The sequence below is a fragment of the Schistocerca gregaria genome, chromosome 7 (assembly GCF_023897955.1).
Source record: "Schistocerca gregaria isolate iqSchGreg1 chromosome 7, iqSchGreg1.2, whole genome shotgun sequence".
NCBI lineage: Eukaryota > Metazoa > Arthropoda > Insecta > Orthoptera > Acrididae > Schistocerca > Schistocerca gregaria.
In genome coordinates this window covers 179,056,889-179,075,126 of record NC_064926.1, presented here as the reverse complement: position 1 = coordinate 179,075,126, position 18,238 = coordinate 179,056,889, and positions in this window count along the sequence as shown.

The following is an 18,238-nucleotide window of genomic DNA, read 5'->3' as shown; positions in this document are numbered from 1 at the left end:
CCTCAAGTACATCGCCCTTGTATAAACCTTCTATATACTCCTTCCACCTTTCTGCCTTCCCCTCTTTGCTTAGAACTGGGCTGCCATCTGAGCTCTTGATATTCATACACATGGTTCTCTTCTCTCCAAAGGTCTCTTTAATTTTCCTGTAGGCAGTATCTATCTTACCCCTAGTGAGATAAGTTTCTATATCCTGAATATGCAGAGTAAAAGTACTGTATTCGTACTATGCTTATTCGAATCTGGCTACGAATATCTTGAAAGATGTACGTTTATTTGAGTACATCCTTCATTAAGGTATATCCTGTTAACTAAATGCCCTAATTTCTCGTTTTTATGCCATCTTTATCATATTCTACTCGTAACAATACCTGTAGCGAGTGATCTGCGTCATATGATTTTTATTTAAACCTAACTTTCCCTTTATGATTAGGAGCCTCTATTTCATGAACACTCCGGTCCTTGTATGAAACCTATTGTTAGTTTGGCTGTGGGCTAAGGCGAATTTTCTGCTCTCCCCAAGCCTAGAAACAAGGGCTGAGCCGTTGGAATGCACAGGACAGTAGCAGGGCGCGGGTGGATTGGTGAGGGGAATCGAAGAGCAAGAAGAGAGATGGTGTCAGAGGACCTGCATCTTCTCTGTTTTGGCATAAGCGACGGTGGAGCGCATAGGTGGAACGATATTTCCCGCCGAATTAGTTGGCGAGTGTTTCCATTGGTTGCCGGTGTATCTTTCTTTAAATCATGTAAAACAATAAACTTTACGATTATGTTGAATGAAGTCGGATCTGAGGAATGGATACAGTACTCGAATTGTCGTTTTGATTGTTGTAAGTGTAAGTGTTGTACATAATCTGTCTTATTGTAAGCAAAACTTCACGAATCAATTGGGCAATGCAACTCCCAATACCAATAAAGAAATATAGTCCCTGCAAAATACATTTAGCCCCTTAAGCACTGAATACTAAGGCCCTCTTCAAAACTAACAACTTTGCTCCCTGTGCACATAACAAATTAAATTGTCTTACCTCTAGAGCAGCAACGGTGGAACGCGATACATTCTAGTCTCTCACGGAACGTACGATTGCTAACTACAGGCTCAGCAATGTGCAATGCTGGCCATAATACTTGAAATGCACATGAAATTCGTTTGGCTGATGAACGAGAACATTTACGAAAATTCAATTTCTTTAAAAAATATATGGCTTGGAATGTGAGGCGGTACTAATGGTGAATTACTAACACGCAGTTCTTTTAGCAAAATTGTATTGCAAGTTAAGTTTGGCTTTTCAAAAACAACTGAAAATTGAATTTACTTTACCCACAACTGATTCTCAAAAAATGAGAGTAAACAGCAAGTTTCGTCTAACTTCATTTTTCCAACATAAATGCATATCATTAAATTACTCGTAGCTCTGTTAACAAATCTTAAAAGCACTATAAAATGAAATATTTAACTGCTCATTTCCTCAAAACAGTTTACATACTTTCTGGGGTTACTCAACAATTACAAATTATCAGCCAACTCATCTACAGGGTGTCAGAAAAAGGTACAGCCAAACTTTCAGGAAACATTCTCACACACAAATAAAGAAAATATGTTATGTGGACATGTGTCCGGAAACGCTTAATTTCCATGTCAGAGCTCATTTTAGTTTCGTCAGTATGTTCTTCCACCTACGCTCAATGGAGCTCGTTATCATTTCATACGGGATACTCTACACGTGCTGCTAGAGCATGTCCCTTTACAAGTACGACACAACATGTGGTTCGTGCACGATGGAGCTCCTGCACATTTCAGTCGAAGTGTTCGTAAGCTTCTCAACAACAGATTCGGTGACCGATGGATTGGTAGAGGCGGACCTATTCCATGGCTTCCACTCTCTCCTGACCTCAATCCTCTTGACTTTCATTTATGGGGGCGTTTGAAAGCTCTTGTCTACGCAACCCCGGTACCAAATGTAGACACTCTTCGTGCTCGTATTGTGGACGGCTGTGATTCAATACGCCATTCTCCAGGGCTGCATCAGCGCATCAGGGATTCCATATGACGGAGGGTGGATGCATGTATCCTCGCTAACGGAGGACATTTTGAACATTGCCTGTAACAAAGTGTTTGAAGTCACGCTGGTACGTTCTGTTGCTGTGTGTTTCGATTCCATGATTAATGTGATTTGAAGAGAGGTAATAAAATGAGCTCTAACGTGGAAAGTAAGCGTTTCCGGACAGATATCCACATAAAATATTTTCTTTCTTTGTGTGTGCGGAATGTTTCCTGAAAGTTTGGCCGTACCTTTTTGTAACACCCTGTATACTGCCACGCTGTCAGTAACAGAAATCATAATTATTTAAATTTTTAACTTATTTGCATGAACACTTCCGCTTCCTTGTTGAACAATATTGACATACATACATTCATCTAACTCTTGGTGGCTTCACATAGCACACCACAGAAACTGCTTACTCCATCGTCTTTCTCCCACAGGCAGCTACTTACGACTGAGCGCACAGCGCACAGCGCCCTCGTAAATTAACACTATCGGATATACAGTGCATGAAGTCTTAAGGACACGTACGTTTTGTGAAGGGCCGAAATATAAGTCGAAGATGTAGTATTTGCATCGCTGTACACCCAAAATGTAATGAATTCTTCATCACAGCCGCGAGAACGATTGCTGTCCAAATTAGTGGCTATGCAAACCAGAGGCGTTGGTCATACGTAAACTATTGTATCCTCCTGGTAGTCGATTCCTCTGCACACATGGCAGACTGTGCGCGCAGCCGCTGCGACAGGCTTGATTGGTGGGTTGGCGTGAGGTATGAGACGGAACAGCGAGGTCATCGGTCCCATTGGATTAGGGAAGGATAGGAAAGAAAGTCGGCAGTGCCCTTTCAATGGAAACATCCCGGCATTTGTCTGAAGCGATTTAGGGAAATCACGGGAAACTTAAATCAGGATGGCCGGACCCAGGTTTGATCGGTCGTCCTCCCGTATGCGAGTGCAGTGTGCTAATCACTGCACCACCTCGCACGGCACGACAGGAGGACGTGCGTAAACGGCTCTCACAAAAACAGAGATATTTTCCTTGTATGGCCCGTGCTGTTTATCACGGAGAGAAACATAACCTCCACAGCGTCTAGGCCTGCCAATCTCCCCGACTACCAGTACCTATCGCAACGAAGAGCGCTGTGCTCAGGGGACCATTTCGCTAGGCCAAATGACGTGCCCTAGCGGCGTCACGCGGGGATCCATCCGCTCTCGACCACGCAGGCCACCGTCGGACCGTACGAAGTCAATTACGCCCTGAGATTTCAAGTCGGCAGCATCAGCAGTTCCGTCCCGCCATACCAGCTGTCCAGTCTCATCGCAACCAGTTGGCAGTACCAGCAGTTTTGTCTCAGCGTTCCACGCCGGCAGAGCACGCCCATTTCGTACTGGTCTACACCAGTAGCTCGTCAGCCCCCACACACTGGCAGCGTTGACGTTCCAAGTCTTCACGCCACTGCCTATCACGACACTAGGGCTCCCATGCAGGTCCATCACAGATAACGAAATGTGAGAGTTATTTCTGTTGTATGCGGTTATGTGAATATTCATCCGATGACATTATAATTGTGTGCCGGCTTTGTTAATAAACCGTTGTTCCTTTAAAGTGTCTTCAGTCACTCCTCAGTATGAGGATACTTCATAATCAATGGTACCCCATACTACGACACAAGACGCTAGGCCCATATAATGATGACGGAACATCACTCAGCGTGGAGACTTCATAACAGATACGTCAACTTAAATGTTGCACGCAGCTCTAGGACTGGTCTGAAAAGACAGAGTGCTGCCACTCCAGTGAACACTGCTGTCATTGGGCCCGCCATTATCCACATGCCTTTCTCTGCTGCCGCATGAAGAGACTATCCCTCTTTCAACGTATGAAAAGTACGTGATATTTGTCAATTATTTTTTTCAAGTTAAACAAATAGTAAAGGTAAACCGGATGATATTCTTAAACTGTTCCCCTCTTTCGTTAACAAAGCAGAACATGAAAATGTGAAACTTCCTTGTCACGAAGCAAATCAGGACTAAATTTAAAACGAATTAAGTACATCCCAAGAATAATAATGATAACAATGGAAAGTATAAAATTATGTTCAGACTCAGGGCTGCATAGGAACGTAACCCAGAGACTACAATTTTAAATTCACTACCCTTAATTAAAATTTTTCACATCAAATGGAAAGATCTAACCAAAAATATTGTTAATTACAAAATTTGTTACAGTGGGGCACAACACTCACCCAGGACCCACATCGTGCCAACAGCAGCCGTCTGCTGTATCAGGAACACGCTGATTACAGGTTAGTACAGCAAGCTTCTAAAAGACGAAACGAGGAAACATTAACAAGAAACACAATCATTTCACAGGCCCACAACCAGCACTGAGCTCGCCATAGTAACAACTGTAATTGATATATTACTCGTAGTTTCACAAATAATAGAATCTTAAAACCCAACTGTAAATAAAACATACACGACATCGGTTACTGACACCGCAAAATTACTCAGCAGTTACCACACTTGAAAATGGCAATACGCCCTCGCAATTGGAAATGTAAGGCTATTAAACAAGAGTTCGTTTCAATGTAGATGGCCCACTTAATACATCTCAACGAAATGGAAATTACACAAAAGTTTTAAAAGCAAATTTAACACTCATGTGAAAATAAAACATCCATTTTTTGAAATGCAGACAGCACACCGTCATACAAATTTGCATGCGCCAATAACGCTCAGTACTGGTAGGAGTGGAAGGGAGTGAGACAGGGTTGTAGCCTCTCCCCCACGTTGTTCAATCTGTATATTGAGCAAGCAGTAAAGGAAACAAAAGAAAAATTCGGAGTAGGTATTAAAATCCAGGGAGAAGAAATAAAAACGTGGAGGTTCGCCGATGACATCGTAAATCTGTCAGAGACAGAAAAGGACTTGGAAGAGCAGTTGAACGAAATAGACAGTGTCTTGAAAGGAGGTTATAAGATGAACATCAATAAAAGCAAAACGAGGATAATGGAATGTAGTCGAATTAAGTCGGGTGATGTTGAGGGAATTAGATTAGGAAATGAGACACTTAAAGTATTAAAGGAGTTTTGCTATTTGGGAAGCCAAATAACTGATGATAGTCGAAGTAGAGAGGATATAAAATGTAGACTGGCAATGGCAAGGAAAGCGTTTCTGAAGAAGAAAAATTTGGTAATATCGGGTATAGATTTAAGTGTCAGGAAGTCGTTTCTGAAAGTATTTGTATGAAGTGTAGCCATGTATGGAAGTGAAACACGGACAATAAATAGTTTGGGCAAGAAGAGAATAGAATCTTTTGAAATGTGGTGCTACAGAAGAATGTTGGAGATTAGGTGGGTAGATCGCGTAACTAATGAGGAGGTATTGAATAGGATTGGGGAGAAGAGAAGTTTGTGACACAACTTGACTAGAAGAAGGGATCGGATGGTAGGACATGTTTTGAGGCATCAAGGGATCACAAAAGTAGCATTGGAGGGCAGCGTGGAGGGTAAAAATCGTAGAGGGAGACCAAGAGATGAATACACTAAGCAGATTCAGAAGGATGTAGGTTGCAGTAGGTACTGGGAGATGGTGGAGCTTGCACAGGATAGATTAGCTTGGGAAGCTGCATCAAACCAGTCTCAGGACTGAAGACCACCACAACAACAACTGGTAGGAGCAGTGCAAAACACACTTAAAGAACAGGTAATGAAGAAAGATTTACAGACTTCAGAGGCTCACCCATCTCATGCCGAAGCAAAGCTGTTCACCCACATAGAAAAAATTTCCATCAGCGCACAACGCCTTCCCACGGTGACACAAATTAAAGGTGCTAAGCACTGATAGTATTCCACTTTAGGAAGCTATAGAAGTGCAGCCGCTCAGTACGGCTACAACGGCAACTCAACCTGCTGCAACGAATTCCTTCGAGCTCAGCGCCGTCTCTCGATGTAACATTGTTCGGCTCCCATTCATGTCTACAACAAGATTAAAAGTATACCTCGGCACCACACTGCCTCATGCTTCATGTAAACTCAGCTTCGACGAAGCAGTGCAGTCCGCCCAGTGGTAAATCGCCACATTCGCTCGCCTCTCCGGTAACGTCTCCAGCGTTCCGCGCTTTCCTCTAAGCTTCGGCGCTGCACCTCGCGGCGACTGATACAATGCGTCCCGACAGCAAGACTTCCTCCAATTAGCCACGGATCGCCTGGTAGTTTTATTCCTTACACTTTCGTTTCAAGGAAATCATTTTTGTGTCCACATTGGATGCCCCTTGTAACCGCTGCAGCAAGTGAAGTACCACTCACAGCGTGAACATTGAAATCGGAGGGAATTTTCGAAGTCCTCGTATTGTGCCTGTAATAAAATAAGTTTGGTTTTTTGAATACGTATTTTGTCAACAAACATAAGATAAGTGATAAAAATTAATTTATAACAAAATAGGGACATGTTGAAATGAGTGTAATGTTTTTTACCCAAACATGGACACGAAAGAATTCACCCAAACAGACGTTTGAAGATATCTAAAAATGGCTATGATTGCTAGTAGATAATTTCATTTACAAGGCTTGAATCAAATTCTGATCAAAGTCGTATATACCGTTCCATATTTATGTTTCCGCCAATTTGAAAATACAGTTTCGGGAAAAATGTATTTAAACTCTTGGGATAGATATACTCCTGGAAATTGAAATAAGAACACCGTGAATTCATTGTCCCAGGAAGGGGAAACTTTATTGACACATTCCTGGGGTCAGATACATCACATGATCACACTGACAGAACCACAGGCACATAGACACAGGCAACAGAGCATGCACAATGTCGGCACTAGTACAGTGTATATCCACCTTTCGCAGCAATGCAGGCTGCTATTCTCCCATGGAGACGATCGTAGAGATGCTGGATGTAGTCCTGTGGAACGGATTGCTATGCCATTTCCACCTGGCGCCTCAGTTGGACCAGCGTTCGTGCTGGACGTGCAGACCGCGTGAGACAACGCTTCATCCACTCCCAAACATACTCAATGGGGGACAGATCCAGAGATCTTGCTGACCAGGGTAGTTGACTTACACCTTCTAGAGCACTTTGGGTGGCACGGGATACATGCGGACGTGCATTGTCCTGTTGGAACAGCAAGTTCCCTTGCCGGTCTGGGAATGGTAGAACGATGGGTTCGATGACGGTTTGGATGTACCGTGCACTATTCAGTGTCCCCTCGACGATCACCAGAGGTGTACGGCCAGTGCAGGAGATCGCTCACCACACCATGATGCCGGGTGTTGGCCCTGTGTGCCTCGGTCGTATGCAGTCCTGATTGTGGCGCTCACCTGCACGGCGCCAAACACGTATACGACCATCATTGGCACCAAGGCAGAAGCGACTCTCATCGCTGAAGACGACACGTCTCCATTCGTCCCTCCATTCACGCCTGTCGCGACACCACTGGAGGCGGGCTGCACGATGTTGGGGCGTCAGCGGAAGACGGCCTAACGGTGTGCGGGACCGTAGCCCAGCTTCCTGTAGACGGTTGCGAATGGTCCTCACCGATACCCCAGGAGCAACAGTGTCCCAAATTTGCTGGGAAGTGGCGGTGCGGTCCCCTACGGCACTGCGTAGGATCCTACGGTCTTGGCGTGCATCCGTGCGTCGCTGCTGTCCGGTCCCAGGTCGACGGGCACGTGCACCTTCCGCCGACCACTGGCGACAACATCGATGTACTGTGGAGACCTCACGCCCCATGTGTTGAGCAATTCGGCGGTACGTCCACCCGGCCTCCCGCATGCCCACTATACGGCCACGCTCAAAGTCCGTCAACTGCACATACGGTTCACGTCCACGCTGTCGCGGCATGCTACCAGTGTTAAAGACAGCGGTGGAGCTCCGTATGCCACGGCAAACTGGCTGACACTGACTGCCCAAATGCTGCGCAGCTAGCGCCATTCGACGGCCAACACCGCGGTTCCTGGTGTGTCCGCTGTGCCGTGCGTGTGATCATTGCTTGTACAGCCCTCTCGCAGTGTCCGGAACAAGTATGGTGGGTCTGACACACCGGTGTCAATGTGTTCTTTTTTCCATTTCCAGGAGTGTATTTTGTAGTTAGCTTATACATTCCTGCACTGGACTATATAGCAAGCCTTTCACATCCAAAAGGAGGTCCTTCTCCATCAGCTGTGTGGCCGTGGCTGTCCTGAAGGCCTCTTTGACAGCGCCCGCTGCTCTACTCGCTCGATACGCTTTTCGTTCACTTTTGTGAAGAAGCTAAAGTAGGCTTGTCTGATCTCATGATTTCCATGATGTCCGTCTGGCCGTCGTTACAAGACATACTGCCACATTGGCCACGATGAAAAATATATACGGAAGAGCCAAGGAAAGTGGTACGCTTACCTAATGTCGTGTAGGGCCCCCACGTGCACGCAGAAGTGCTGCAACACGACTAATGTCTGAAGTAGTGCTGGAGGCAAATAACACCATGAATCTTGCAGGGCTGTCCATAAATCCTAAGAGTACGAGGGTGTGGAGATCTCTTAGGAACAGCACGTGGCAAGGCATCCCAGATATGCTCAATAATATTCATGTCTGGGGAGTATGGTGGCCAGTGGATGTGTTTAAATTCAGAAGCGTGTTCCTGGAGCCACTCTGTAGCAATTCTGGATGTTTGGGGTGTCGCATTGCCCTGCTGGAACTGCCCAAGTCCGTCCGAATGCCCAGTGGACATGAATGGATGTACGTGATCAGACAGGAAGCTTACGTAAGTGTCACCTATCAGAGTCGTATCTAGACGTATCAGGGTCTCCACCAGTTTGAACAGTCCTCTGCTGACATGCAGGGTCCACGGATTCATGAGATTGTCTCCGTACCTGTACACGTCCGTCCCCTCGATGGTGTCATCAACAGTCCAATGTAGGTGTTGACAGGCCCACACGAGGCGTAAAGCTTTGTGTCTGCAGTCATCAAGGGTACATGAGTGGGCCTTCGCCTAAGAAAGCCAAGTCCGTATCGATGATGTTTCGTTGAATGGTTCACTTGCTGACACTTGATAGCCCAGCATTGAAATCTGCAGCAATTTGCCGGAAGGGTTCCACTTTCGTCACGTTGAACCATTCCCTTCAGTCGCTGTTTGCCCCGTTCATGCAGCATGTCGGAGGTTTGATGTTTAACCGAATTCGTGATGTTCACGGTACACTAGTGAAATGGTCTTAAGGGAAAAACCCCATTTCATCGCTACCCCGAGATGCTATGTCCCATCGTTCGTGCGCATACTATAACACCACGTTCAAACTCACATAAATCTTGATAACCTGCCTCTGTAGCAGCAGTAACCGATCTAACAGCTGCTCCAGACACGTGTTGTCTTGTGTAGGCGTTGCCGACCGTAGCACCGTATTCTTCCTGTTTACATATCTCTGTATTTGCATACGCATGCTTATACTAGTTTCTTTGGTGCTTCAGTGTATTTCCCCTGTTGTGAATGGTTTTCGGGGACACTTTTTCACAAACCGCCTTGTAACTCAATAATGGAGTGTCAGTGTGAACATGCGATGAACAATACAATGAAGTGCAGCCAGAGAACATTTTAAGCAAACAATATTTTTTTTAAATTTTCAATTAAGAGTGCTCCATTAAGGGATGCAGTACCAATGATAACCGTGCATCCTGTGCTGAGTGTCCCACAAATCACTGCAATATCATTGTATGGATATTTGTCTCGCTACAAAGAAGCATATTTTCTTACTCAGGGGACGAGGCTTGCATATATGATCGTGCGTGGCAGAGCGAACAATACGTCTATCCTTTCGGGCACCAGTAGCATCGTGCAATTTAAATGCTGCAAACCGTCGATTATGACCCTTGTGAACGCATTGATTCCATAACTGCATCACAGTCATGAGATCACGACCAACCCGACCGGAAATGTCGTGGTAAGATAAAGTGCTGTCTCTAAATATTACGATTATTCCATTGTCGAGTTCTGTCACGTGTTGGTAGACTTTTTGGCTTCTTATAAAGTGAATGACTACTGCCGCAATCAAAAACTTTCAAATTAGATTTTAGAATGACAAATCCGCTTCCTAATGGTTCCTTATGTACACAACTTATGCAGGGTGTTATAAAAGGTACTGCCAAACTTTCAGGAAACATTCCTCACACACAAATAAAGAAAAGATGTTATGTGGACATGTGTCCGGAAACGCTTAATTTCCATGTTAGAGCTCATTTTAGTTTCGTCAGTATGTACTGTACTTCCTCGATTCACCGCCATGATTTCATACGGAATACTCTACCTGTGCTGCTAGAACATGTGCCTTTACAAGTACGACACAACGTGTGGTTCATGCACGATGGAGCTCCTGCACAGTTCAGTGGAATTGTTCGTACGCTTCTCAGCAACAGATTCGGTGACCGATGGATTGGTAGAGGCGGACCTATTCCAAGGCCTCCACTCTCTCCTGACCTCAACCCTCTTGACTTTCATTTATGGGGGTGTTTGAAAGCTCTTGTCTACGCAACCCCCGTACCAAATGTAGAGACTGTTCGTGGTCGTACTGTGGACGGCTGTGATACAATACGCCATTCTCCAGGGCTGCATCAGCGCATCAGGGATTCCATGCGACGGAGGGTGGATGCATCTATCCTCGCTGACGGAGGATATTATGAACATTGCCTGTAACAAAGTGTTTGAAGACACGCTGGTAGTTTCTGTTGCTGTGTGTTTCCATTCCATGATTAATGTGATTTGAAGAGAAGTAATAAAATGAGCTCTAACATGGAAAGTAAGCGTTTTCGGACACATGTCCACATAACATCTTTTCTTTCTTTGTGTGTGAGGAATGTTTCCTGGAAGTTTCGCCGTACCTTTTTATAACACCCTGTATAGGTTAGTAATATATACATTGTACGGTTGCGCTGAAATGCTAGTAATTCACAAATTCAATCTCGTAGTACATTTCACGCCAATTTGACATTTTTTGCATGTTGCCTTTGTGCTGCGGAAATTTAAAGGGCTAGTAGTGTATTTTTAGATTTCCCTGGAGTACGACAACAGTAACTACCAGGTTTGCTTTTGAATTTTTTACTAACGTCCCCTAGGCGGTGCACTCGAATTATGACATTAATGCTGTTATGAAACTTCTTGTTGGTTGTAATTAAAACAATGCCAGCTTAGTAACTGGCAGAATTGCTTTTTACAGTTGTAGCTACTTCATCCCGCAGTCTTTCATAACATATACAATCACAGGCAGTGCTCTACATATTAACGAGACGCCAGGATTTTATAAAGATGATCTATGCTGTACGACCGTGTAAGGTGTATACAACATTCCTGTTTCCAGGAGGTCCCCGTTTCCTATGAGTACCGGAACAGTTGGTAGGATTTCACACCTCCATTTCTTTCTAACGGAAGAAATAAGGAGCAGTAAAAATATTCATTCATTCTGAAAATAGCATCAAGCAGGCCGTAATATTTAGAGGAGAACAGCCTTCACTGATGTTCCACACTTATAGCTCACACAGAGAATACGTACTGAGACAGTAGCTGGGACCAAGAACTATGATCAAATTATAGAAAGAGAGTGCTCAACCCCGATATCAGATGAAGGGGGAGATTTTGGTGAATCTTATCACACGACTGCCGCAGTTAGTTTGTGGCTGTATCTCAAAATACAGAGAGGTTATAATTAATCTTTCGCTGCTTGAGAGGGTCTCCATGAAAGACGAGTGATCGTGGGACAATGAAACGTTGTGGAAACGTTAGTAAGGACACGCGAAAGAGAAATTTCGAATATACCATTGAAATAAACACTTTCTGGTGGCCACACGAGAAGGTAACTTCCATGTTACAAACGTTGCTCAATGTGACAAACATCTGCACTCACTACACCTTGTAACCGCACTAGACATGGCTCTACCGCTGCCTGAAACATCTCAGTTGGGGTGTTGGCGCCCTCCCTCGCTGTTCAGCCTCCAACGTGTTTCAGTGCCAGCTGATAAACCATGTCCTTCAGGTAACCTCGTAGTTAGACTTTACACTGGTCCAAATCTGTTGACCTTGGTGGCCACGCAGTTTGGAACGATCGGACAATGATTAGGCTTCCAGGAGGCCTTGAAGGCAATGTGAGGCAGATGTTCATCGTGCGTCAAAACGGTTGAAGCCAAAGCACCTCTCTCCCGTAGGGCAGGGATCACATGTAGGCGAAGCACATAGCAGTAACATGTGTTGTTCACGTTACATGTGCTTGGTCCTTGGGGTCCGAGTTCCTCAAAAAAAAGAAAATGGATCAGGCAGGAACTGTACCGTGAAGCCATACCACACACTACGCGTTAAAAACGCAGAGGAACTTCATGAACTTTCTTTGGCGATGAGGATCCGCTACAATTGTGAGTTTTCATAGCCGCAGTGAGCGTAAAGTGTGCTTCATCACTCTGCAAAATGTACCAACGTCACATGTTGTCCACTTCAACGCTTGCAAGAAACGTAAGAGTAAAATTTACTCGAATGTCTGCGTAATGTGGTGAAAGTGCGTGAGTAATAGGAAGTTTGTACGGATACTATTTTACAGTTGTTCGCAGCAATTTTGGAACGACAGCGCATGGAATGTTCACCTGTCGTTACATGGCTTGTGCAGTTCTCGAAGATCGCACATTGTGTCCAGTATTGTCAATCATGGCATCAGTAACTTCGACAATTTGTGACCTCTCCCAGGTACAATTCCCGAATCTCCTCGAACGCATGACTCATGTTCTTCAACCCCGGGGCAGAAAGATGTCCTCTTCGTATTCCTTTAACGCGGTTGGGTACATATACGGTAAGTAGTTGATCTCTATGCTGACTGAGGTGATGCAGTGGACGTAAATGTGATTTGCAGAGTATCCATGTAGATGTAGACGGATTAGTGACGAGCGAGGTGGCACAGTGGTTAGCACACTGGACTGACATTTGGCGGGACGACGTTTCAAATCCGCGACCGGCCATCCTGATTTAGGTTTTCTGTGATTCCCCTAAATCGCTTCAGGCAAATGTTGGGACGGTTCCTTTGAAGGGGCACGGCCAACTTCATTCCCCATACTTCCCTAGTCCGATGGGACCGATGACCTCGCTGTTTAGTTCCGTTACCGACGTCAACCAACCAAGCTACTTGCGGTCGCCGAGCGAACGAACCGGTTAGCGAACACGAGTGGCATTCCTGTGTTGTAGGAAGATGCGTCTGCGACGTCTGTCAGACCCTTTTCGTCTAGCTGATACCACACTCCTGTAAGGTCCCGACTTCAAAAAATAGCCTGTGCCGATGCCGTCGTAGGGCAGGGGCAAATCCTACCTGTTGATACATAGGCAGTGACCACGTCTTTTTCCCGACAGAAATTTCTCATTCTGGTTCAGTCACAATCATTGGGAAGGCAGTTCTCTCTGCACGCGTTGTGTCCCATTCCCGTTTCAAATGTTTGTGTGGAATTACAGACTGCACAGCTATATCGTGGCGAGTTGTGGCGCTTTGCTCCTTGATGTTTCTGCAGCATATGTATAGAAGATCAAAGCGCGACCATAGCAGCAGCATGCGTCCTGGCTGCGAATGTGACAGAGAGTGTCTCACACTCGTCGGGAAATGGCGATGGAGCAGCTTGATGCAAGAATTCGTGGAATTCTAACATAACACCGAGGTCGCTCTTCCACGACAATTCCCCAACCCGCAAAGCCCAAGGTAGTGCGCCAGCTCTTGACGAGGAACCTGATCACAGTCCTGGATCACTCGCTGTATTCCCCAGATTTGTCCCCAGCCGACTGCCTGTTTTTCTCCAAATTGAAGTTGACAATGAAAGTACTTTTTACGACAAAATTATGGATACGCAGGAAAACTACACTGCTGTACTAACTGCAGTTCCATGAATTTACTACTGTGACTCTTTCAAAACCCGTTTCAAACGGTTTCAGCTCTGTATTGACTCAGTGGGAGGCTATTTTGAATAAATACAGCGATTTTGTGAACATAATCGATGACTTTTATTTTTCATAGCCGTAGTCCCATCGAGACTGGAACCCACTGTGTACGTCTACGCTACTGCGAAGAAGAAGATCGATCGCTTAAATATCGAGTGGCCTTTAGTGGCTGTCTCCATGGTGGATAAAATATGAACTCGACTAGAAATGATGGCATTCGAAATCTGTTTACAGGTTTCTGCTCGTTAGTATGTTGGAAATTTCATTGTCATCATATTTCTTTTCGCTCGAAAATTTCTTTAGGGGTTTAACACAAGATTGAATTTTCAAGGCCATCGAAATAACATTAATAGGGAAATAATGGATACACCAGTGAGTGATTCTTTACCAAACGGCCCTAAATCTGTCAATTATTGACTGCTTATTGATTCCTATTAGATTCTTTCTTTGGAAGTTTAAACAAACAGCGTTTTACATTAACCGGAATTTCACGTAAAGATATTTCACGATTTTCGTAAATGCCTCTCTCAAGTACGATAATATATAGACTGGTAGATCAACTTATTTAATGATTCGTTAAAAAAAATTATAAAAGTAGTTTTCACAATTGGCTTGTAAGAGGGGCGTTCGATAAGTAATGTGAATCATTATTTTCTGAGAGAAATTTGGCTTTATTCAGGATTCCAATACACTATATTATTCCCCGATCTCTTGACTAGAAAATCGTATTTTTCAACACAATCTCCGTTAGATTTCAAAGCCTTACGCTACCGTCCTCCGAGAGCCTGAATGTCCACATGGTATCGCTCTACCGGTCGACGTCAAAGCTACCGCATTGTTGCATCCGTAAGGCCATTGCCCCCCCCCCCCCCCCTTTCACACTATCCACTTAATGCTTCCCGCAGAGTTCATCTTCATTGAGCTGAAACAGATAAAAGTCAGAAGGTCCGAGATCCGGGCTGTAGGGTGCATGAGTAATAACTGTCCAATGAGTTTCTGTGAGCTCCTTTCGGTTGAGCCCTTGAGTTATCATGGAGAAGTTCTTTGGCATTTTTGTGGCGACCAACACCCTGAAGTCATTTCTTCAGTTTACCGAGGGTAGCACAGTAAACTTGATTGTTCCACCGTGAGGGAGGGCATCATATAGAGTAAACCCTTCAGAGTCCCAGAAGACCTTTGTCATGCCTTTACCGGCTGATCGTGCGGCTATGGATTTTTTCATCGGAGTAGAGATGGTGTGGCACCACTCCATGGACTGCCTTGTGTTTCAGGTCCGAAGTGATGACCCCATGATTCATCGCCTGTCACGATGTTCAACAATGAATTGTCTCGATCAGCCTCGTAACACGCAAGCAGCTCTACACAGACGGTCCTTCGTTGCTATTTATGGTCTTGCGTTAAGCGGTGAGGAAGCCAGGGGAGCCGGCAGCTGTGGCAGAGCAGTTCCAGGCCCTTCAGTCCGGAACCGCGCTGCTGCTACGGTCGCAGGTTCGAATCCTGCCTTGGGCATGGATGTGTGTGATGTCCTTAGGTTAGGTAGATTTAAGTAGTTCTATGTCTAGGTGACTTATGACCTCAGATGTTAAGTCCCATAGTGCTCAGAGCCATTTGAACCATTTTGAACTCAGGGGGCACACACTCTTAAGAATCCCAAGTGGTAGACGAATGTGTCAGCATTGCCAACATAGACGTCCAGTTGTGCAGCAAGGTGTTTGTTGTGATTCTTCGAGCTCTTCGAGTGAAACTGTGCTCACGTTTCAACACTTTCAGGAGTCATAGCTGTGTACGATCGGCGCCACGCGGGAGATCGGACAGGTTTGCGCGATCTTTTTGCGACGATGACGGCTCGCCCCGCGACTCAGCGGTCTTTTGTTCACAGCTTAAGTCTCCGTGAATATTCTGCATGCCAAAAGAAACTCAATGGTACCTCTCTGCTTGGAACGCACCTCCGCTACACACGCCATTTTGAATTCTACGTATAGTGGCGACACGCATTTGAACTTCATGAGACTATAGGTACCGAGGCGAGAATCTTGCACGATGTCTCACAACAAATTGCGCATTTTTTCAACAGAAACGAACCGAGAAAAAAAAAATGTGAACGCTCCTCTCAGAACTTCGTCAGCTATAAACTTCGTGAAGGTCGCCTAAAATCGATTGTTGTTTCAATTAAAAAATGTTTCGGGCGTAACATGTTGAAGACTGTGACGTGAGTTACCATGAAATGGAATCATCACTGACATGCAGGAGACTGCGGTACATTTAATTTTGCGTGGCACTTAGCTTCGGTAAACATCTGTTCCAAATAGAATGTGTACAACTGGTGAGAGAAAATGATCAAATAATTAGACCGAGGAAAATCATTTACTAGACAACATAACAGGAGATGAATCTAGGGCATACACAATCCGTGCAAAAAGTTGAGAGACTGATTTTATTCCTCGTGTACATCCTATGCCCCTGCAATAACTATGGTGGCAGCTTGAGCTACCAACCATAAACAACAGTTCGGGTGATATGAGTCAATAAGTGTCAGGTGACATTGTTGAGCAGTGGACGTGAGACCGTGGTGCGGTGACGCTGTTGTGTCACAAATCTCAATGGAAAAACATGTGTTGAAGGCATTCTCCAGGATGTTTGGAAGCAGAGGAAACGGTTTGCATTTTTTTCCGGTACACCTTGAATCGCAGATGAAAACTACGCCCATCACGGCTTGATTGAAATGCAAAACGCGCACATTTTTTTTTTTTTTGTGGAAACATCATTACAGACGACGAGACTTCGTGTTATGAATATATCTGTCACAAGGCGACAAATAGCATAATGGCTCTTCGGCGGCTCTCCGAAACCCAAGGAAAGTGCGAATGTGACACGTGAGTTAAACAATAATTCGAAGAAGGAGTTTTCTGGCACTTTCACGTAGTTGTACGAACGGTATGTGTGTTGTACCCAAGCGGTGGGAGACTATGCAGAAGAGCATCTTTATTTTCTATTAATCTAGACTACAAGCATTTTGGACTGACGGTATACTCGTGCCAGCCAAAATCTCAGTCATGATCAACTCTTTTAGTGATTTTGTATGAAACGATAGCAACAAAAGCGCTTCGATCGCCAAGCACTTACGATCGCTTGTTCATTTGTTTGAACTGGACATGCCGCGAAAATTGCTTAGGAGCAGGGATATTCATATTCTCTCGCTCACCACGTGGAAGCTACTAGGCCTACAGAAAAAAGGACGAACTTTCTATAGGAAATGTAAAGTAGTTAAATTTTGCACTGAGGTAAGGTTTCGTTGGCGGCCATGGATTTTGAGTTATTCCAGAAAAACGCGTTTGAAGGTCACTTTTGTGCGTTTTTCTTGATTACTTCCAAAAATTATGACCTCTAGCGAAAACGGTTCCAACTACAAAATTTACGAACATTAAATTTCCTACAAAAAAGGTAATTTTTCTGGGGAACTAAGACCTGGACGTAGCCTGTGCGAGAATATGAAAATATTATGCATAGTATTGGAAGGCTTTGCGTTTGCATAAAACCCAGCAGTAGGAAAAGCTGAATGACGGCGTGTATACCCGGTGGTCCATTGATAGTGACAGGGCCAAATATCTCACGAAATAAGCGTCAACGAAGAAACTACAAAAAACGAAACTCGTCTAGCTTGAGGGGGGGGGGGAAACCAAATGGCGCTATGGTTGGCCCACTAGATAGCGCTGCCATAGGTCAAACGGTTATCAACTTCGTTTTTTTTTTTTTTATAGGAACCCCAATTTTTTTATTAGATATTCGTGTAGTACGTAACGAAATATGGATGTTTTAGCTGGACCACATTTTTCGCTTTGTGATAGATGCCGCTGTAATAGTCACAAACGTATAAGCACGTGGTATCACGAAACTACCAGCTAGTGCGGACGGTATTTGCTTCGTGATACATTACCCGTGTTAAGATGGACCGTGCGGAAAAGATCGATATCTTGTTGATGTATGGATATTGTGATCAAAATGCCCAACTGGCGTGTGCTACGTATGCTACTCGGTATCCTGGAAGACATCGTCTAAGTGTCCAGACCGCTGGCCGGAGAGTTACGTTATTTAAGGAAAGAGGAAGTGTTCAGCCACATGCAAAACGTCAACCACGAACTGCAACAAATGATGATGCCCAAGTAGGTGTTTTAGGCTGCTGTCGCGGATAATCCACACATCAGAAGCAGACAAATATCGCGAGAATCGGGAATCTCAAGAACGCCGGTGTTGAGAAT